This window comes from Cotesia glomerata, linkage group LG1 (genome assembly GCF_020080835.1).
Source record: "Cotesia glomerata isolate CgM1 linkage group LG1, MPM_Cglom_v2.3, whole genome shotgun sequence".
In the NCBI taxonomy this organism is placed as follows: domain Eukaryota; kingdom Metazoa; phylum Arthropoda; class Insecta; order Hymenoptera; family Braconidae; genus Cotesia; species Cotesia glomerata.
Genome location: NC_058158.1, coordinates 25,433,975 through 25,458,236, shown reverse-complemented (window position 1 = coordinate 25,458,236; position 24,262 = coordinate 25,433,975). Strand labels below are relative to the sequence as shown.

At 33.4% G+C, this 24,262-nt stretch overlaps 1 protein-coding gene and 1 long non-coding RNA gene across 4 annotated transcripts in view; one reads left to right on the top strand and one right to left on the bottom strand.

Moving 5' to 3' along the window:
• Positions 1–24,262, bottom strand: part of LOC123271819 (xaa-Pro aminopeptidase ApepP-like) — an 84,930-nt gene that overhangs the window by 37,280 nt on the left and 23,388 nt on the right. The window lies entirely within an intron of this gene.
• Positions 3,702–4,004, top strand: LOC123272123. The gene is made up of 3 exons (XR_006511029.1): positions 3,702–3,745; positions 3,808–3,897; positions 3,971–4,004. It is a non-coding gene; the product is annotated as an uncharacterized LOC123272123 (long non-coding RNA).

Genomic DNA, 24,262 nt, shown 5'->3' with positions numbered 1-24,262 from the left:
TACAGTTCACTGTAAAGTCCTGTATTCAGTATACCTGGTAATGTTTCCACTACCCCTTGACCCTTAATGAAGTAGTGGGAGTATACTGAGTACTGAGAGTACGAGATGTAACTAATAATTTCTCTGTTATAGTTAGTCGAGCTGAACTCTTTCACCATCAAGTGTCAATTGTCCAGATTTAGAATCATTTTATTGCAAATAATTTAACATTATTTTTCTGTCAGTTTAACCTCATTTAATATTGTTTGTTTAGTTAAATTCAGTGTGTAGCTAATTTAATATTAATTAATATACTTATTTTTCTTTTGTATCAATAAACAATAATTAAACAATACCTGAGTAGTTATTTTTAACAGAAGGATATATCTAATTTTTGGAAAATCTACAAAACGTGGTTTTTAATATAATTTTTCAAATCTTTAACAGATCGAAATTCTTTCTAAGAATTCAGTAAAGCTTCCTTGGCCACACTAAATGCTGTCAAGCGTTCTAAAATCGGACAATTTCTCCGAAAGTTATTGCAGCTCAAGGATTTTGAAAAAAGTGTTTTATTAAGTACAAATTAGACTTTTGAAGTGGAAGAGCTCAAAGTATATAATAATTCTATTTTGGAGTTTAGAAATCTCAAAATAGTTCTCGAATCATGTTTTTGAGTTCGAAGAGCTTAAAGACGTCGTAATTGTTGAAATTTGGAGTGTTTTGCGTTTGAAATTAGCGGGAAGTTATTGAGATGGCTTGTAGGGTTAAAAAGGGTCAACCGTTTTACTAATTTTTAACTTCCCGCCAAGAAAATTGAAAATTTTCAAAAATCGGGAAGTTATTGGTTTTACTCCGTTTTTCGAAAAACGAGTTTTCATCGGATCTCGACGTATCGAGGTCTCCGTTTCCTGACTATTTTCACGATGATGTCCGTACGTCTGTGTGTGTGTGTGTGTGTGTGTGTGTGTGTGTGTGTGTGTGTGTGTGTAAACCTCTCGTAACTTTTGAACGGCTTGACCGATTTCATCGCGGTTGGTGTCATTCGAAAGGGCTTCGCCAAACTTAGATTTCCTGTAAGTTGGAACCGATTCGGACCAGTAGATTTCGAGAAATTGCAAAAAAAGTGACAAAAAAAGTTGTATTTTTTTCATTTTTTTAAAATATCTCCGAATTGGCTAAACCGATCAACTTCAAAAACTAATCAGCTCTTAACCTCAAAATTCCGCATCGATCGCCACATAGAGCGTCATAATCGGTTGATGCGTTCGTGAGATATCGTTGTCGAAAAAAATCGAAAAAAGTGTTTTTTTGTAATAACTCCGAAATTTTTCATCAGATCAATTTTTTTGTTCAGAATCATTTATAGAACTTAAAAAACCACATCGATCGCCGCCTACCGCGTAAAAATCGGTTGATTTATTAAAAAGTTACAGCAGTTTGAAAATTAGAAAAATCGTGTTTCATCGAATTTTGATAAGAATTTTGAGCTCGAAGAGCTCAAAAGCATAGCAAAGCTGTATCTTTGAGCTCGGAGAGCTCAAAATAACACATAAATTGTATTTTTGAGCTCGAAGAGCTCGAAAACGTCATAAGTGCAATTTTTAGCGCCTAGGTATGGAATTAGCGGGAAGTTGCAGGGATGGCCTTCAGGGTCAACCGTTTTTCTAATTTTTTTTTTATATTTTGATGTTTTTTTTTCGTTTCATAATACATCAAATTAGTTTTCGAAAGTAATAAAATTATTCCTTATCAAATGAACTAACAAGAGTGTATTAATAAAAGTAGTTGTAAAAAGGAGACGAAAAAAATTTTTCGATCGTAATCGTAAAATAATCTCCGATGCTTCGCATCATGAGTCATGCAATTAGAAAGCGGGAAAGCTGAAAAAATCGTTACTTGAAAACGCGTTGATAAGGTAAAAGTCCCTATTATGAGACGATGTCCCCATTTATGATACACTACATAAAAATACTATTTTATGAAAACAAACACACCGCTAGCATACCAAAAATATAAAAAATATTTCAATTCACATATTTCAAAAGCAATTTTCGACTTTTGCTCTTAATTAATTTCACAATGTTTTTAAAAAATATTTATTAAAGTGCGAGGTTTGTTATCTGTGCTCAAAGCCACGACCGAGAATAGTAAAACGGCAACAGCTACCTAGTTTCTTATATTAGTTTAATTTCATTGTCTCTTCTTCTTTTATGTTAAATTGTATATCAATTGAAAGCTGATGAGTCATAGACTTTATTTCTATACATATTTATGCGTTTTTTTTATTACAATATTTTAAATCTGAGTGTCTCACAATACCTACACTTATAAACGTGAATGCCCCGGTTTATGAGACATTTTACTAGGTGTACCATGTAACACGGACATGTGTATTTCGGCTTGTCCCGATTAAGTGAGACGGTGTACATTTATAAGATTTTATATTGTTAATATGTTATATTAATTATAAAAATAGTGCAATTATATGTCATAAAATATTGGCTGTTATTAAAACCTCAAATATTTTTCTAAAAGTAAGTACTTTTAGTCAAATACCTTTAGATTATGAACCTAACCTCAAATCATAACATTGAATAACTTTGTCAACAAGTTTTTCTGTTTTTTTAATTAAATGTTTTGGATAAATTTATAATATTTTGTTGTATATTGACTCTAAAAGTATATTATTTATTTCAGGCTAAGTAAAAAGTAATTTATAATAAAAAGCTGAGATAATGAGGCATAAACAAAATCCTAAAGAGACAAAACTCAATCATCAAATTCAACCAAAAAAGTGTTGTGTTCCAATGTGAATAATAAACTGAAGAAAAAAGTTAAAAGGCTTAAGTAATTATGATTCGTCAAATATAGGAAAAGCTTTTAAAAGCAATCGAAGAAACAGTGAGGTCCTTGAGAAACGCAGCTGCCGTTCATGGAGTATCCATTGCTACCTTTGTTAGATGAAAAGTATTAGTCCTGAGAAGGCAAAAATTAGAACTGAGCCAGCGACAGTATTATCTTTAAAAAGAAGAGAATGTTATTGTTCAGTTGTTATTCTACAGAGCAGCAATAGGGTCACCTGTGACGAAAACTGACTTATTAAAGATGTATTAAAAATTTGTTATTATTAAGATAATAATAAATTGTAATAGGTCTTTAATAAGTCTTGTCGAAGCAAAATCATTCTAATGTGATAAACTGTGAATAAAATAATTTAACTAATGATGGACAACTTTTACGGTTATATATGAATCTAGTCAAGTTAGTCTTCAAGAATCATTAACTGATAGCAATAATGTAATACGGTGCCCTTCTAAAGACTTTAGTGTCTTTAATTAAGATGATCCTCTCCACATTCCTTTCTCAATCCTTTCCTACCAATATCCTGTTACGTGAATGTGGAACGCTTCACGTAATAATTACCGTAACTCCTATTCTTTCCCGCTTCACAGCATTATTTATATTTGTAAAAAAAAAAAAAAAAAAATGTGGAACGCTTCACGATTTTGCGTATCATCCTTGCGCAAAATCGAAATCCTTGCGCGTCATCCAAAAAAATTATATTTATGTTATATAGTATTTATATTATACATATATATATATATATATATATATATATATATATATATATATATATATATATATATATATTATTATAATATATAATATCATATAACATCATATAATATCATATATAAAATAATACAACAGAGCTCAAAAAATATTCATCCTACAAATCCTATAAACAACAAAATTTATCAATTAGGTATGTAAATGTCAACCTCACATTTATGTTCGATAAATTTAATTTGATGTGACTATTTTTAGAATTTATGAAAGAAAATTTGGATCCTACGCCTGCAATGATTGACGAACATCGTTTTATTCATAAGTTTTCATCAATAACTGTTGATAACGGTAACGTAAAATAATTAGTTATGAACTAGTTTTAAAAATTATGATTAGAATTACGAAAAATTCATATTTTTAGATAAATCTCCCGAAAACCTCTGAAAGAAATATTCACTTTGCCGTAGGATTATTTACTGAAGAAAAAATAATAAAAATTGAAAAACAGGCAAGTCAAAGTTACCATCTGTGGGGATCTCTGATGAATGGTACAAACAATTAAAAAAGAAAAGTTAAAAACATGAAAGAAGAAAAACTTAAAAAATAAAAATATTACAAGAAGAAAAGAAAAAGTTAATTGCTCAAGTCGAAGAATTAAAAAAAATCAAGAAAGAAAAATAGATTTAATTCAATAATTTTCGTTAATTAATTATTTAACTGATAAAAATTTAATTATGAGTTGATTAAAAATTAAAATAATTTCTTATTTTGTAAATAGGACTGTCTAAAATTAATAAAAATATAAAATTTGATCAATTTCACTGATTTTTTAACTGTCTCAAAAATAGGGTCCTGTGGTTTGAGACACTGGGGACATGTGACTTTAAAGTGTCTCATAAATAGGGTCTCATAGGTTCTCTTAAAAAACCATAATTTAATTCATTTTTAACCAAAAAAATTATAAACACATTAGAAATATTGATTTAATAATCATCAAATTACTGTACAATGCGATTAAAAGTGTATTTTCTTCTTAAATGGATTTATTATTCGCAAAAATGTTCAACTTACCTTGAAAAGTGTCTCATAATAGGAACTTTTACCTTATTAAGGGCCCAAATTTTCAGACTTTTTAAATTTTTTTGATAGAAAACGCTTATTAAATTTGAAATCGATCAGCAGGGCTTGGCCAGTAAAAATGTTTTTTTTTTTTTTTTTTTTATGTGATAATCCATATGTAGTAAAGAGGAATATGTTCGATAACTAGTACATTAATTAGTTGTATGTTAAAAACAAATTAATGATTCCTTGTATCAAAGAATTATTTTTGTGTTGAGCAGAGTCTGCCCGGTGCTCCATAATACATGTGATTATTGAAACACAGCATGAATGTTTATTTTCAATTTACGACTGATTACTGCACTAGATAATAAACAGTAATTTTCTTACGTTTATCGTAAAACATTAGCCTAAAAATTTTTAAAAAATTTGCTAAAAGTTCTAGTAAAACTGTATTTAATATCCAAGTTCAATGAAAAAAATACATAACATTGTATAGTGATTTCAATGAAGAAAAGAAATAAGTTTCTTTAGTGTTATGGTTTAAAACTAGTACAGAAACATTGAGCGTTGAATAATAATACTTTAATAAAAGTCAACTATATGAGCACTAGTTGGAGCTGGCTAGATTTGTCTAGCTTTACGCTAGACACTCTTCAGTACTATAAGTTGACTATACAGCATTGTTGCAGCCGTTGCTTCGTCACTCGCTCTGTTGTCTAGAAGTTAACAGGAGAGCAGAATAACGCGTTGCTTACACAGCCGTATGTAGCTAAATAATCTCTTATATTAGACATTTCTAATAACTCAAGAGTATTAGTAGTATTTTTTTCTGTTTTTCGATATGAATATTAAGAAAAAATTATCTGCCACAAAATTAAAAAATTGATTGGACTTGATTTACAGTTTGATAATAATATTTATCAAATTTTTTGTTTGAATAACATACATAAAAATATATGAAGTTAATATTAGAAAGTAAGTGAGTGATGAAATTCAGTAACTGAAGAGAATACGGAAGGAGATGAGATCGAGATGCTGTGAAAATGGACCGCATTTCAAGATGACGTTCAACATCTGTCTACCAGGAATACATACCATTAAGGCTGGTATTATTTTGAAATGTCTTAACTGGACCAACATTGGACCTCCTCACTTTTAGTCTGCTTATAGAGAGACTACATCTACTGATTCAATCATTATTAACTTACTTGATTTTTTGTTTATTATTAAGTACGCTTATTTTTTTCCTTCTTAGCTTTTTAATTTTTTTATTTTTCAAGTTGTTTTTACGGATGACTCTCTATTGTAGATACATGTATTTGTTTCTTGTTTACTTTATACCTATTGATGAAATTAATTATGAAGATAAGATTCAAGGGATAAACATCAGTCGATCTATTTCGCCAGGAAGAAATAGTAAGTGTGCCCACTGGGATTTATGGCATCAGTGGTTCGCGTCTTGCGATGATTTTCTGCGTCCATCTATTAGGAACTCATGATTAACAAGTAAGATGCTTATTCCACTTCTAGCTCCTTCATTTCTTACATGCTACTACCTACGTTTTACTGGCTTTATACCATAGAACTATAAATTGAAACTATTTAAATTTGACTAGAAAATACAGAGTTTGGAGAGGGTTTTTCCGTCTTAATTTACTGGCACAATTATTATCATTAGTTCCTAAATTTTTATTCTAAGAATTTTTGGTTTTGTAGATTAAAATTTTTAGAATTTGTTTTGTATGTGATATATCTTCACCTTCATAATTTTAAATTCAACAACTTACAATGTTACATGGTAAAAATAAGTATAAATGTAGTCAATATACGAATATATGTATGATGTAACATTGTTAATTTTTTAATTTTTAATTATAAAAGTGCACACGGAAAAAAAAATATTGCTAAAATGACTATCCAACGTATCCTCAAATGACGTTTCCTTAAAATAAAGATCCGGATTTCTGGTTTAAGGATTCTTTTGTTTGACTTAAACATACAGAGAACGGCTCTTGTAAATATATGTAGTTTCGTCAAAACAGGCAACTGTTTTGTTAACGTGAGGATCTGTGTAGTTGAGATGACTAAGGGCCAGTTTTTCAACCCCGGGTTTAAGTATTTTATCATTGTGAATATACCTATATATCTATATACACTAATCACAAAAATTAAGGGATATAAAAAAAATTCCAAATTTTTGGGTGATTTTCAACGAGCTGTAACTCCGAGGAAAATAGTCGTACAGAAAAAATAAAAAAAGTAAATTGTAGCTCCAAGTGTCTAGTTTTTAGGTCCATGAAAATTTTTTGTCATGTCCAGGTCTGGAGAAATCCTAAGAAAACTACCGAAAAAAAATTTTTCCAAATTTTTTTTCGGCTAAAAAAAGGTCTACGGGCTTCAAAAAAATTTTTTTCATTGTTTCTTTATAAAGCTCTTTTAGAATATTTAATACCCTTTAATTTGACGTAATCAAAAAGCCTATACGATGATTTGCCGCAGAGTTATCGTCAATCAAAGCAAAAAACTTCTTTTTGACTTTGATAATCAATAACTCTAGAAATAATGATCGTATAGGAAATCTAAGGAGGGTTTTGAAAACTACACGATATTCCCTATAAGAAACTGTAAACGGCTTTTAAAAAAAAAATTTTTTTGGAATTGAAAACTCGGACTGAACAAAAGACAAAAATTTGCATAATTAAGGATATTTGGATAACTTGGTATAACTTTGGATAAAATAGATGAACGAAGGATATCGTCGGTAATTTTTTAACCTCAAAGTGTCCCCTAAAATCCCTTAAAAATTCAAAGCGCTGCGATTTTTTTTTCATAGTGCCCCAAGCTTCAAATTCTGTGTTTTTGCAAAAATCACCATTTCCGCAATTTTACGATTTTTATCCATTTTTTCAATGAAAAAAAATTTTTTTTTCAAAAATCTTTATTTTTTTGATCAAAGAAATTAACTGTTCAAGAAATTTGGAAAAAAAAAAAAAAAAATTTTTCAATTCTTTTTGAAAATTTTCTCGATTTTTTTCAAACTTTTCTCGATTTTTTTCGACTGCTGTCTTACCAAAAGCATTAACGTTATCCAAAGCATATCTCGTAGAAGTTGATCGGTCCCATTTACGCTTCTTACACACACTTTTGTGTGTGCGCGCGCGTGTTTGTGTGTGTTTTCAGAAACAATTACACACATGAACACACAGACACGCACACATACGAAAACACACGCGCATACACACAAGTGTGTGTAAGAAGCGTAAATGGGACCGAGCAACTTCTACGAGATATGCTTTGGGTAACGTCAGTGAAGCCAGATCGTGAGCAGAAAATATCCCCACCCAGCATTACGCACCGTGTTATTTCGCTTGGGGAAGGGGACATTTCGGCTCACGATCTGGCTTCACTGGGTAACGTTGATGCCTTCGGTAAGACAGCAGTCAAAAAAAATCGAGAAAAGTTTGAAAAAAATCGAGAAAATTTTCAAAAAAAATTAAAATTTTTTTTTTTTCCAAATTTCTTGAACAGTTAATCTCTTTGATCAAAAAAATAAAGATTTTTGAAAAAAAAATTTTTTTTCATTGAAAAAATGGATAAAAATCGTAAAATTGCGGAAATGGTGATTTTTGCAAAAACACAGAATTTGAAGCTTGGGGCACTATGAAAAAAAAATCGCAGCGCTTTGAATTTTTAAGGGATTTTAGGGGACACTTTGAGGTTAAAAAATTACCGACGATATCCTTCGTTCATCTATTTTATCCAAAGTTATACCAAGTTATCCAAATATCCTTAATTATGCAAATTTTTGTCTTTTGTTCAGTCCGAGTTTTCAATTCCAAAAAAATTTTTTCTTTCAAAAGCCGTTTACAGTTTCTTATACACTGAGAAAACAATTCATTCAAATGAAATGAGGCTCGTTGTTCAGTGAACAGGCCCACTTAGTGAGCACTACGTCACTGTGGGCTCCCCAAATTTACAATACGCACCTGACAAGCGCTCGTTCCCGCTAATTTTCACACGCTTGCGCCAATCGACCGCTCGATCACGCCACATGTATTGAATTTTACTATTGGCTATCGATGTCGACATCAATAGAACGAATTATTGATTGGCTATCGCTCTCGCTGGACATGCGCATTAGCCTTCTTCTCCAAGTCAACGAGGAAGAAGACGAATTATCATTATTATCTTTCGCTTCTACGCTTTCGCTGCATCAAGTCGCCATTAGTATTTCTTTACTTTCGCTTTTTGTTAATAAACCGCATTTCGCTTATTTTATAATTTAAATTGCTTAAATTAACCGCTAATAATTCGCTTTAATTTGTTATAGGTAAATTGTGTTAACAGTGCATTTATTTCACCGCTTTTTCAGTGCCGGCAAAGTGTTCAACCACGTGTCAACCGGCTTCGCTTTTGCAAACCACGCTGTAATTTACAAATCCGCTTTTATCTTAACAATCCGCTATTAAGAATATTAAATATTGAGTGTAATTAATGTAAATAAATTACTAGTGTTATTTTTGATAATAATTTACGCGTTTTAATTGAGATATCCAACCCTAAACCTGATCCCCGCTTTTCCGCTCTTTCTGTAATTATTCATTGGTCCCTCGAGCCGGATCAGGCTGGCTCTATCTCAATTAAATTAATTTATCATTCCGCTTAAAAATTGTGCTGTGTTAAGTGAAGTGTAATACCGCTAGGAAAGGTCGAGTGTCAGGAGCATCGCAGAGCACATCGGGTGCTGCTCCTGATAGTCATTCGTACACCGGTACGCTGAACTTTCCGTTTATTAAGACTGAAAACTCGACTTCGGGCCTTAAATAACCTCGCTATGGAGAATTACACAAGATAGTTGAAAAATGCAATTTGTGCTTCAACTTTCGTGTTCCGCACCGCGCCGCAGATTGCAAGACCGCTCAAGATTGCCGAAAATGTGGTCAACGTCACCACATGTCCATCCATTTTGGATGCACCAACGAAACCAGCTTCACCGCAGTCTACATCTTCCGCACAGATCCGCTTTCCGCTCAAGTATTGCTAGCTACCGCTTTAGTCCAGGTCCGCCCGCATCATGGTAATCCAATCACCGCCAGAGTGTTGATTGATCAAGGTTCAGAGCTCTCATTTATGAGACAGTCGCTCTTCAAGAAGCTTGGACAACCGCTACAGCGTGACATGGTCATGCTCAAGGGCATTGGCAATGTCTCCGCAGGAAGCTCACTAGGTGTGAGCACAATTGAGCTTCGTTCGCTGTGTACGACCGCATCAATGCATGTCAGCATGCATATTCTACCAACACTGACGGTAGATCTTCCATCGTTCGTGATCGCTGATCCGAAATGGCCGCATCTTGAGAATCTCAAGCTCGCTGACCCGCAGTATCTACAGCCACGCCCTGTAGATATTATTCTAGGTGCATCACCAGCCGCACAGATCATGAACGCAGAGATTCAACGAGGACCTCGCAATGCTCCTATTGCACAATCCACCACGCTTGGTTGGATTGTCTATGGAGCTGTCACCGCTAAACACGCTTCAACATCACACGCAGCACTACATGCGTCAGTAGATACTGAATTACAAGACGCTATCGCTAAGTTTTGGGAACAGGAAGAAGTTCCATCAGGAAATTCACCGCTCAACACCGCTGAAGAAGACGAATGTGAAATTCACTTTCGTCAAACGCATTATCGACAGCCTGATGGACGCTACGTAGTGAGATTACCGCTTAAGGCCCTTGAGAGTCAACTTGGCGACTCTATCAACGCAGCTATGGGGTCACTCCGCAGATTAATAACTCGCTTGTCGCGAGAAAGAGAATATTCTGACATGTATCGTGCATTCATGGCAGAATACATTCAACTAGGACACATGGTACGAGTACCAGTCAACGAATTGCCCGCAAACGCTTACTTCTTGCCTCACCATGGGGTATTGAAGCTTGATAGTGCCACTACGAAGCTCCGCACAGTGTTCAATGGTTCCTGTGCAACATCTACAGGAATTTCATTGAACGACATTCTCCACGCAGGACCCAAAACGCAAATTGACATTTTTGATGTGATGTTGAGAATCCGTTGCAGCAGGATTCTATTCGCTACTGACATCACCAAGATGTTCAGACAGATTGAGGTCGACTCGCTTGATTGGCCGCTTCAGTGCATTCTCTGGATAGATGAGAATGACTTAATAGACGCTTACTGTCTCAAGACAGTCACATACGGAACCGCTAGTGCACCTTTTGACGCTGTACGTGTGCTTATCCAACTAGTAAAGGATGAAGGACACCGCTTTCCGCTAGCTGTTGCTCCAATGTTGAAAACACGCTACGTAGATGACATCTACGGTGGAGCAGACAACGAAGAAGACGCTATCAAGGCTGCAGTACAAACAAAAGCTCTGTGTGCAGCAGGCTGCTTCCCGCTTGCCAAATGGGCTAGCAATAGCCCACGGTTACTCGCTGAAGTCGCTCCAGAAAAGCAGCTGGATACACCGCTTAAAGAAATCAGTGATGCACCAGTAAAAATCCTGGGCATGTACTGGAATTCACGCACTGACGCTCTCCAGTTCAAGTACACGCTACCGCCAGAGACGCCTAAGACAAAGAGAGCTATTTTGTCTGAAATCGCTAAACTGTATGACCCGCTAAGACTTCTCGCACCAATAGTTGTCAAAGCCAAGATCTTTATGCAAGATCTGTGGCTAGATAGAGTGTCATGGGATGAACAATTGTCACCATCACTCATTCACAAATGGACTGGATACCGCGAGGATCTTCGAAACATCGAATCCATCCGCATTCCACGCTGGAATAATATAGCACCTGGAGCAACTATGGAATTGCACGGGTTCTCAGACGCTTCGCAAAACGCTATGGCTGCCGCTGTTTATTTGAGAGTCACTGACGCTGATGGGAACACAAAGGTCTCACTTTTGTGTTCAAAAACGCAAGTAGCACCGCTGAAGACCATGACAATCCCACGCTTGGAATTATCTGCCGCATGGTTGCTAACACAACTGATACTTCATGTTAAAGAAGTTCAGTCGCTTGAAAATGTCAGGATCAATCTCTGGACTGACTCCGCCGTGACTCTCGCATGGATTAAAAGTCCAGCAATCCGCTGGAAGACATTCGTCCGCAATAGAGTGGGAAAAATCCAAGAAACGCTTCGAGATGTCTCCTGGAAATTTATTCCAGGAAAACAAAACCCCGCTGACTGCGCTTCAAGAGGTATACCTACGCTAAAACTGAAACAACACGCTCTCTGGTGGCATGGACCAACTTGGCTTCATGAACCAGAATCCTCTTGGCCCACTCTGGAGCCTCCAAAAGACAACGCAACGCATCGAGAAGAACGCCAAGGTCTGACACTAGTAACTTGGAAAGCAGAAAATTGCCTGCTCCAACAATTACTGTCGCATTACACGCAGCTGTTTCCACTGCTACGGAAGCTTAGCATCTGGCATCGTGCCATCGACCGCTTTAAAAGAGTTCCACAATCTTCGCTGGCCTACCCGCTTACTCCATCAGACCTGGAGCGCGCTAAATTGACCTTGATTAAGTTCACTCAAGGACAATACTTCGCTAGAGAGATTCACACGCTACAAGATGGTGATGGTCTGCCTAAAAATAACAGCATCACTAAGCTGACTCCGTTCATCGACCATCAGGGGGTCCTGAGAGTCGGTGGCCGCTTAAAAAACGCATTATTGGACCCAGAAGAGAAGCATCCAGCAATACTGCCGAGACATTCACCGCTTACATCAATATTGATTGATGATTCGCACCGCAAAACGCTTCACGGAGGTACTCAGCTCACGCTCGCTGAATTACGCAAAGCTGTCTGGATCATTGGAGGCCGTGTTCCAGTCAGATCCTTTATTCTACGCTGTGTAATTTGCACGAGACATCGTGGAGAACGCGCTCAACAGCTGATGGGTCAACTACCTGCCGCACGAGTACAGCCAACTCGAGCCTTTTTGCATACAGGACTCGATTATGCTGGACCCATCACGCTAAAAACGTTTCAAGGACGTGGAGCAAAAACATACAAAGGCTGGATTGCTGTCTTTGTATGCATGTTCAGCTCAGCTGTTCATCTAGAGCTAGTCACTGACTACACCGCTGCCGCTTTCATCGCCGCTTATCGCCGCTTCACTAGTCGCCGAGGTATCTGCCACACGCTATATTCTGACTGTGGAACCAATTTCGTAGGAGCAGAAAAGAGCTGAAACGACTATTCGCAGCAGGATCCCGCACATTACGAGAATTATCAAGTCTGATCGCGCAAGATGGCACGAACTGGAAATTCAATCCGCCTGGAGCTCCACATTTTGGAGGAAAATGGGAAGCCGCTGTGAAATCTATTAAATTTCACCTCCGAAGAACAATCGGAGACTCGCTATTGACGCTTGAGCAGTATTCGACGCTACTGGCTCAAATTGAAGCCATATTGAATTCCAGACCGCTTACACCGCTTAATGAAGATCCTGCTGACCTGGCTGTATTAACTCCAGGTCATTTCTTAATCGGACAGTCATTGACCGCAGTCCCAGAGCCATCGCTGACAGATTTACAACCTGCTCGGCTCTCGCACTGGGAACAAGTCCAGCAAATGGTGCAACATTTCTGGAAACGCTACTACCAGGACTGTATCCACCGCTACCAGGCCATTTCAAAGTGGCATCATCAACGCAACCAGATCAAAGTGGGTTCAGTTGTACTGATCACCACTGAGGATCTTCCGCCAACCAAGTGGCCATTAGCCAAAGTGATTGCTGTCCATCCAGGAGCAGATGGACAAATCCGCGTGGTAACTGTGAAGACAGTTAACACAGAGCTGGTACGCCCAATTACAAAGCTTTGTGTCTTGCCACTGACGCATGAAGAGGATGATCTTGTCGACGCAGCCGCCAACGCCGGGGAGAATGTTCAGTGAACAGGCCCACTTAGTGAGCACTACGTCACTGTGGGCTCCCCAAATTTACAATACGCACCTGACAAGCGCTCGTTCCCGCTAATTTTCACACGCTTGCGCCAATCGACCGCTCGATCACGCCACATGTATTGAATTTTACTATTGGCTATCGATGTCGACATCAATAGAACGAATTATTGATTGGCTATCGCTCTCGCTGGACATGCGCATTAGCCTTCTTCTCCAAGTCAACGAGGAAGAAGACGAATTATCATTATTATCTTTCGCTTCTACGCTTTCGCTGCATCAAGTCGCCATTAGTATTTCTTTACTTTCGCTTTTTGTTAATAAACCGCATTTCGCTTATTTTATAATTTAAATTGCTTAAATTAACCGCTAATAATTCGCTTTAATTTGTTATAGGTAAATTGTGTTAACAGTGCATTTATTTCACCGCTTTTTCAGTGCCGGCAAAGTGTTCAACCACGTGTCAACCGGCTTCGCTTTTGCAAACCACGCTGTAATTTACAAATCCGCTTTTATCTTAACAATCCGCTATTAAGAATATTAAATATTGAGTGTAATTAATGTAAATAAATTACTAGTGTTATTTTTGATAATAATTTACGCGTTTTAATTGAGATATCCAACCCTAAACCTGATCCCCGCTTTTCCGCTCTTTCTGTAATTATTCACTCGTTAACTATAAATAAATCTCTTATTTAAATATCACCAGAAAAATTTATTTGATACAAATAAATTTATTTATTTGAGACAAAGTTGTAGTATATTAGAATGAAATCCAGATTTGTTTATAGTTAACAAATATTTCTTTGGTGCTAACAATCGTATATTTCAACCAAATCAGATTTGTTAACTATAAATAAATGGTATGTTTGAATATACTCAAAGCAATGATTTTTAGTTTTAGATTAGGAAAGTTGTAAAAGTGGACATATCGACCGTTTGGGGTAAAATGGGCACTTCTTTTGGAGTTATTAATTATACTGAAATTAACAATGACAATAAAGTTAGCCGACATCTAAAAATTTTTAGAATTTTCTTGATTGAAAAAAATTTTACAAAAAAAATTTTTTTTTTTATTTCATTTGTGAAAAATTCGAAAAACGTAATTGCAATTAAAAAAAAATATTATTTAGTTCTAATTTAACACATTAAGCAAATTAAAAAAATAAAAAATGTCGACTAACTTTATTATTATAAATTAACAGACATCTGTAAATTTTTTCGACTTTTATAACAATAAAATTAATATAAAAAAATTTTAATTAAAAAATTTCACATGTTAAAATTAATAAAATTATAAGTGAAAATTTTTAGAAGCATTTTTTTATTGTAATTGATTTGTTATTAAAATTTTTAAAATTGACAGCTGACGGCTAACTTCGGTATCAAAGTACCTAATCATAGTATTTTTAATATTTTTATTAATATTATAAGTAATAGTAGTATATTTTTTTACGAAAATAAACTAATATTGTGATAAAATATACAAATTTTATATTCAATAACACATTTGAAAATTTTCTGTAAAAAAATTATTACTAAACGACACGGATTTTAGGTTAAGAAATTTTTTTTTCGTTCCAATAACTGCATGAAATATAAAAAAAAAATTTGATGAAAAAAAAAAATAGTAAGTCACAACCGGGAAAAATAAAATTTCTTTAAAATCAATAGGTAAATTAATATTATAATAAAATAAATATAAAAGAAATAGTGGTTGGTCACAAAAAAAGTCAAATGTAAACAATACTCTTACATTCAAAAATAGCGAAACCAAGCGTAATTTACTCGAAGCGAGATTTGTTAATAGTTAACAAATCTTTATTTGAATTAAATAAATGAGTCGATTCAATTGAATAAACCAAAACGAAGTAGTATTTGATTCAAAGTAATATATATTTAAATAAAAGAAATTTGATAACATTAAATAAATATTTTTGATTAATTTCAAATAAATCTATGCATTTGAGTCAAACAAACCGTTTTCTCAGTGTATTTATGTTCATACAAAAGTTAAAAAAAAAAAAAAAAACCGGTGACGTTAGCCGAGTCGTCTAAGGCACATGGCCTATAGAGCACTCGGACTAGCTTACTGGCCAGGCGTGGGTTCGAATCCCAAGCTGGTCTTAGAAACCAGCTTGCTTGACATTCGACCCTTGCCGCGTAGGTTAAGATTTCACAACTCAAAAAGACCTCAACGTACCACTCCCAACAGTTAAAAGTCGGCGATATGACCACAGCAGTTATATTAAAACAGCAGTTATATTAAAACCGACTCTAAATAACAATAAAATAAAATAAAAAAAAAAAAAAGGAGAATAATGAAAATATGAAAAAAAAAATCAATAAAAATGAAACAAAATTTAATTTATTTCCTTTTTCAATTCGCCCAGCGAAGCGGGCGGGAAACGGCTAGTCTATATTATATAAAGATATATTCACAATGATAAAATACTTAAACCCAGGGTTGAAAAACTGGCCCTACATGTAACGCTAAAATAATCATATGGATCGTCATTTTGATGATCCGCTGTATAGCTGAATTGGCTATACAGCGTATAACTTAAAAAAAAATGACTATACAGCGTTTAGTCATAATAGCGATACGTATCCTTATTCTAACGATATTTTTTTCTCCGTGATGAAGTTATTGCAAGTCTGGGCCTGGATAACGATGTGACAATTGTAATTTTTCCTGCTATTTTTTCCATATACAGTTGAATTATTTTCATTCATCATCCTTTTATCTTGATAGTTATCTTTTTCTTCTTGAAATTTTTATAGCTTTTTCATTCAGTGTATTATATTTGTTGTGTCATTGGTTATATTTGTTTTAATGGAGTTTGGGGAAAGATTGTCAAAAATCAAAATTCCGAAGTCAATATATGACACTGACATTAATTATGGATCATGATTTCGGGCATTGAGTACACGTGAGTATTTAATTAGAACTGCTACGAGGCCGTAAACTTATATGGATCTTACACGTCATATAGAATACGCCGCAAGACATGCATGAGCAAGTTCATCCGCATGACGTCAAAGTATATATCGACGGTACTTTGGTAAAACCTCGTATCTTCTATGTATTTTAAATGAGATACGAGGTTTTACCAAAGTACCGTCGATATGGCTGTAGTAATTCTTATAGTATTGTTCATTTTACTTTATAATTTCTTAATTAAATAGAAATGGTTTTGCCTGCATTGTTTTAGATTATCCCAAATTATTTTAAAGCATTTTAGATTATTCTCATAAATATCCTAAAATATTCTATAAATGACTTGAAAAGAATTTACCCGTCAGCATTCGTACCGTAAGATTTTTTCTTAGTCAACAATATTGAACTTGGATGTGGCTTCAGTGCAACACGCGAGTGCTAAAGTATTAATAATACCGATGTCCTGAATCCGAATCCGGAGTTCGTTTTGCTCCATCAGGCTTAAGTTTCGAATAAATTGCAAAAAACGCGAATACTCGCTGAAAATCGCGAAAAAACTGAAGTACTAATGTGTTTTGAACTTTGGTGAGAGTTTATTATCAATTTTGAAGCCTTTAATCTAAATATAGTGTCTTTTCTGCCTATTTCAGTTCAAAATTTTGAGTTATTTGTGAAAAAACTTCCGAAAATAGCTAAAAATCGTAAAAAAATAGTTATTTTCGATACATAGGGAAGGGTGGGGCAAGACGGCCGACCTCAAAAATTGACCAAAAATTTATTTTTCTAATTTTTTTTTTAATCACCACAAATTCGGATTATTGATGCATTTTTAGCTCAAAAACGCAATAAGTGCAATTTTAAGCGCTTATGGAATTAGCTGGAAGTTGCAGAGATGGCCTTTAGGGTCAAACGTTTTCCTAATTTTTTTGATTTGCACAGATTCCAAATGAGCATTGAAAGTTTAGTTAAAGTCATTGCAAATCTCATAAGTGAAGTTGAAATTTATCTACCTTCAAGTGCGATGAATTTTTCTGTTACTTAAAATTTTTTTAGTAACATCCATTTTTTGTAGAAAACAAATTTAATATGTTTTTTACGAATTCTATTTAAATAAGTAGCCAAATTTATTTTTCACATATCATAAGAACAATTTATCGGTTATGTGATCAGTAGGGCCAGGACTTTCGCAGCAGTTCCTGGCCTTAGTGATCAGCAAAAATAACATGTATGTTAAATTCTTAGTCCGTTGACTGAATAACTACATGTAATGTTAAGTTTTGGAAACCTTACAATGACATTTTACCCGCTGCCAAAGAGACGATTGTTGTAAGGAAATTTTTAGTAAATTTTATTGAAATTTAATAGACATGTCCTAAATTTCATGATTCAAAAAGTTCTAATTTATAAACAACATTTTTTCTATTCTACTCATCTCTCTGACACAGCCTGCATATGAAATATATGCATATGAAACTATTGTTTGGAAATAAGGATTGTTCGGTGAGGTAAGACGGCCCACCTAAGCCGGTTATTATTTTTTGTGGCTTTCTACTATCAAGTGGATTTACTCTCGTCCAACTTTGACTCAATTCACCGGAATTTTTCCAAAGTTACAAAAAAAAATTTTTTTTTTTTTTTTCATGGCAAAGTTGTTTCTCACGTCAAAAATATTTTTATTTCTCTTCTGGACAAATGCATTCACTTTTATATTACTCAGAAAAACTATTGTTAATATAATACCAATCGTTCCCCTACTTTTAAAGAAAAAAAATTGAGTGAAATGATTTTTCCTACAAACCTATGAAAAAAATTTTTTGGACTTGGATCACGTATGATTTTTATGTATTTCAATTCACGGAATCTGAGTCTAAACGTTAAATAGCCCCTTAAGCCGTCAAAATTTGAAAAAATTGCAAAAAAACCCAAAAAAAAATTGCAAGATATCATGAAAAATCGAAATTATCGAGATTAAAAAAATTTTTTGGATTCAGATTGAGTATTATTTTTATGTACTTTGTTCCACTGAATTTTAATCTGAAGGTAGGTCCGGTCAAAAGTACAGACCGGTTTTTTTTTTTGTGGGCCGGTGTAATTAATCTAATAATCCCGCATATTTGAAATTTGTAAAATTATTTTTGATAATATTTAATAACGATTTAAAAAATTTAATAAATTTTGTAAAACATAATTAAGTTTTTGGAATTCAAGTACAATAATTTTTACGAGACATTTTAATTTTAATGTGTAAAGAAAGAGATAGTTAGTGGTTAATAAATCAATGATCATCATCATTATTATTGTCAAAAACTATTTTACAGTGCCCTGGTTGGGCATATTGTCAAGTGAAAAAAAAAATCAGTGCACTGTTGCTTTCAAGCGCTGTTCAACCCCTTCGACTTCTGATCCTGTTATCAACATCGCACACAACCCCCGATATATAAACTATCCATCGAGTGGTGAGTATCAATATAGGCGCTTATTGTCACGGCACCTTAACCAATACATGCAGTTTCTTATCAAGATGTTTCCCTGTTCCTGTGGCGGGCATCCGCGACGCTTCGACACTCAGAAGAAGCTGAAAAAAAAGGTAGTCTCATCTTTTTCCGACGATGACTCTTTCGTACATGCGCGACTCTAGACACTGGTACGGACACTCTAGTCCTTGGATCTACATCAAGCGTAGCCACTTAAGCAACGTCCCGTCTCACTAGTCCCAGGATACCAGGATGTTGTTGTTGGTTGTGTTTCCATCATAACTACTCACTATGATATTATGTGCGCCAATATAAAAGGTATTGATCTGCAAATCCATTCGAATTCATCATTTTTCTTTTTTATCTTTTTTTAAAATTTTATTTCTCCCTGTTTTTTCATCCTAACCCTCCATCTCCATACGAGCTCTTTTTTTATTTTTTTTCAACTCAACTGTAGTTGCATCGATACCTATATGTAACGCGTCACCTTTTCTTTCAATGTTAAAGTTTATAGATTTTCAGACAAAGACTGCGTCAAATAATTTCTTTTATCCAATCAACGATTAGAAAGTTATTTTTAAAAAAATTTAATCATCTATTGACATCTTTTTTTTAATAAACTTTTTTTTCTGGTAAACGTTCATAAGTAGGGTCCACTCTATTTTTGACAATAAAATATTGAAAGATGGATATTGCACGCCTCATAGCGCGAAGCGCGTGAGGTTGTGCTTTATACTCGACTCGTCAAGTTCAAGCAATTTTGTGATCTTTAAATGCCTCTATCACAAGCATACTACACTTATACAATGATATAAGTAGATGTACACCGAAAAAACACTTAAATTAAACCATCTTTTAATTTCTAAAATCATTTTAAGTTGCTACTTTGAAAAAAAAAAAACGTTTTGAAAAAAATTTTACGTGGACGTCCGGATGTCACCCCATTTTGGATGTACCAACGATTACTCCCGAACAAATTGATATTTCAAGACCGGACCTTTTTGATTAGTTTAAGAATTCGATTAACTAGGTCCGTATTTCATATCAGTGGCCTAGTTTACGTCTTTTTTTTTTTAATTGAATTTTTATTAAAATTCACTACGATACAACCGTACAAAGCCAAACGAACTTTTCTTATTTGTCACGTGAAAACTATGGCGCCACTTGATCAAGCTAGATTTTTTTAGACTGCGTAAAAAATACTCTGTAAGAAATTACTTAATTATAATTTTTTTTTTTTTTTTTTAATCAATTACATAATTAATTGTTTTCTTAAAAAATGAACGAGCGTTATGAGGCGTGCACTTTTGGATTTTCCAAACTTTTTTTAAATATTTTTTTTTTTAAATAATTTATTTCACGATTCTAATAATTTAAATAATTAAAAATACATTTTTTAATTAGTTTGAGAGTTCAAAATGTTTTTACTAACATTTTATGTCTACCGAAACTTGGTGATAAAATCTGTTTACACAAGTTTAGCAATTTTTTAATTTGTTTTTTCTTATTTTAAGGGTAATAATCAAAGCAGTTAAAAAAAAAGAAATTTTGAAAATACAAATTTTTTATTTTGTTTCAAATTTTTTTCTTTATTAAAAGGCTGACATTTTTTAATTTATTTTTAATTATTATGTTGATGATCAAATTAGAAAAAAAAAATATAATTTTTACAAAAAAATAATTCTAAACCTCATTTTTTTTAATTGAAGTATTGTAGAAACTTCTTTGAAGTAATTACCTTCATTTTCTCTCAAAACTTTGTTAAAAAAAAGAGGGTTTGTCTCTTTTATGCTGCAATATATTGTCTATTTATTGAAATGTAAACTTTCTTTTTATCAAATGTTTTCAATTTAGAATATCGAACAATCCTTTGTGAGGAAATATCTTTTCAGTAGAAGGAATCCCCGAAGATATATCCATATAAATTTATAGAAAGGTATTTTTATAATGATGAATTATTTATAATGGGTGAAAAAAAAATTATCTTTCAACGTTATCAAGCTACCCGATTGAAACTATTGGTAACAAATATGACGAAGAGGTTTCTTGCAACCTACCTCCTTAATAGGAGCGCAGAATCATCGCTGGGGTAATCTGTGATTTTTAATAACTCATTACTAAATAAATTTTCATTTTTTTTTAATCATCAATTATTATAATTTTAATTCACTGTTGTAATACCAAAAACCTCACTTTGGCTCGGATTATAGATTTCGTATCTTAATTCCTTAAAATAGAAAACAAGTGTAAAAACAATTTACAAAAAAATCATTTTGGACAGAAGTTTGTTTATAAAACATCTATAAATTTTGATAAATTTATCAGTAAATGTTGCTGTATATACAGCATTTATAAATGTAAAAAAAAAAGATTGTTAGTTTCACAGAAAAAAATACACGTATGTTGAAATAAATAATTCAAGCAATACCAAAGGAACTCAATAACCGATAAATAGACAACCCGATCGGGAAATAGAAGTTCACGATTGGTTCTCGGAGCCGGGTGGTATACGATGTTAGAGCTAGCTGTAAAGCCACTGGTCACAAATGTGTGTCCTGCGTTAGATATGTAAGGTTATCAGGTTTGTGTGCCTGTGTGTGATATAATATATATAGAATTTGGTTAGAAGTGGAGAATGAGAATCGATAAATCGAACCTCGAAGGAGAGCTTGAAAGCAGCCGACCCGTAGAAACACGACCGGAAATGGAACAGGGAGGCATCTCATACTGTTGGTAAAGTCAATATTCATCAATACCCTTTGTATAAATAGTGGTGTACTCCGGGCTATAAGAGATAGTAGCACTGGTAGGGATGATGGTAGAAAATTTAAATCGGTTATCGATGTGCTACCTCTTTCAATACCTTCGACCCTTCAACGAATATGCGAAAAATATCTTAAACTTTTTTCAACTACCCTGTAATAATTCTTAAACCATTTTTGTTATCGTCGAAGAAACGGTTGCTTTGTGTTTATTGGAAAACAAGGGCGGTTTGATACCAGGAACACATGTACCCTACGGAAGTATTTTTTAACCCCCGCAAGCTCTGGGGTTGTCTGTGTTATGGGTCAGGAGGGTAAACGATATATTCATTCTTTAATATCAATGTATATAGATATATATTGTGACGTTTGTTTACCCCGCTTTTCAAACTTTTACATATAATGAAAGTATCTCGCTGTTATATAGCTACACTAGATGACTCATCGGCCCTCTATTGTATAAAGGGAACACCTGGAGTTTATGTAAGCAGAATTTCTTTTATTTGTTCAAAAATCGATTTTGTAACAATATACTTTATACTCAGCAGGTACAAAAAATTATTGTGGCCTGATGGTGAAAAGAATTTATACATATATGACTCAAATAAAAAGGTTTGTTTTTTCTTTTTTGGTTCCGAGATTAAATTATGTGAAAAAAAAGTACAACTTATATACCTTCCAGATAAAATTATGTTATGTATATTACTAATATATATTAGTAAGTACGAAACCGATACATTTGAGATTCTAAATATGAAATGAATCCCGCAGCAACGCTACGAATAAATTTTGTTAAAAAAAGTTGAATAAAATGTAGAAATTTTTACTATTACTATGCATTTCACATCCACGACAAATAAAAAACCGATGATAATAGTGTATTATTTACCAGTACAAAAAAAAAAAAAAAAAAAAAAAAAAAAAACCTAAACCGAGTTAAAGGCGAGAGCTGACATTTCTCCTGAATTGCATATACTGATTAATATCAATATCAAAATTTTTTTCTTATAAAGATGCTAATATTAACGCATCGGATAATAAATGTTCTCGATTAATAACTTCTGTTGACTTTATACAATACGAGCAGTCCGCCCCGGCTTCGCACGGGTATTTAACAAAAATTTCAAGATTAATTATGATGTAATATAGCCTATGTCACCCGGGGATAGTGCAGCTTCCCAACAGTGAAAGAATTTTTCAAATCGGTTCAGTAGTTTCGGAGCCTATTCGATGCAAACAAACAAACAAACAAACAAACAAACAAAAAATCAAATCTTTCCTCTTTATAATATTAATAGAGATAACGGAATTTTCATATTAGTTTTAGATACCGGTTCTCCTATTGCTATAGTTCGTATTTCTATTTTTGGTTCTGGCTGTACCTATTTTTCAACAATTATGTTCCTCAATAATCTATCAATATTTATGCCATTAAGTTGGTAGAGAAATGGACCTGTGAAACTAAGCTTTGTTTCCTATTATGATTTTCTAACTGATGATGCTCGTCGATTAGTGAATTACATCAGAAATACTGACACAAGTTCAAGATTAAAGAGAATTAAGTTTCATATCGTTAATGAATAAATGAAATTTTCAAATACTATATGCTAGTGTGATAAAGAATTCGGAATTTTATTCATTATCATTGAGAAAAGTGTGGTTTAGCAGCCAAAATGTAAGTTGATATATCTGATCTAAATGATTTTCCATAAAACTTCAACGAGCACAAATGTTTTCGAGTAGAAATTTACTTTTTTCGTCTATAACAACCTTTTCCAAACATTTTGTCTAATTCAAGTAATAAACATATTTGTCTTTGATATTTCATTGGAAATAGTGAATGGAAGTTAAAATACGCGCATCTCAATTATCAAACCGATATTTTTGGATTTACAAATTTCTTTTTTTAGTAGATTTCATAAAAACCTAACTATTGCATTTATCCTTATAGTGGAACTCGAAAAATTTTGCTATTTCTCACTCAGTTCGTCGAGCTGATTCAGAAAGTACATATGGTTCAAAAGTTTATATATGTATGTATCTTAGAGTGGTCCAAAAAAAACATTTTTATTTTTTTTTTCAAGTGCTGCTGTCTTAAAAACTTCTCTAAGGTATAAAAAAAATTCTCTCCAAAGCGCAGCTTGATATCTCAATTCTTCATGAAGCTCAATGAATTTTTATTTTCGCATTTAAATAACACGTAAAAAAATTTTATTTACGTTTTCATTTGGTAAAACTACGAAAAAAATTTTTTTATGCATTTTTCGTCAATTATTCTTGTAGGAAATTTAATTCTCTACAAAAAAATACTGAGGTAGTTTTTTCGTTATCCTAACAAGTAAAAAGTTATTAAGCTTTAAATACTCGCAATAAAAGAAAATTTAATCAGATATGATTTTAGAATCCACGTTGTATCACATTTTCTGTTTCAAAGTATTTGATTATGTAATTTATATTTTTTTCTTAAAAACATGGTATACAGTCTGATATCGGTAATTCAGTTTGGACCAGTGACAACAAATGACA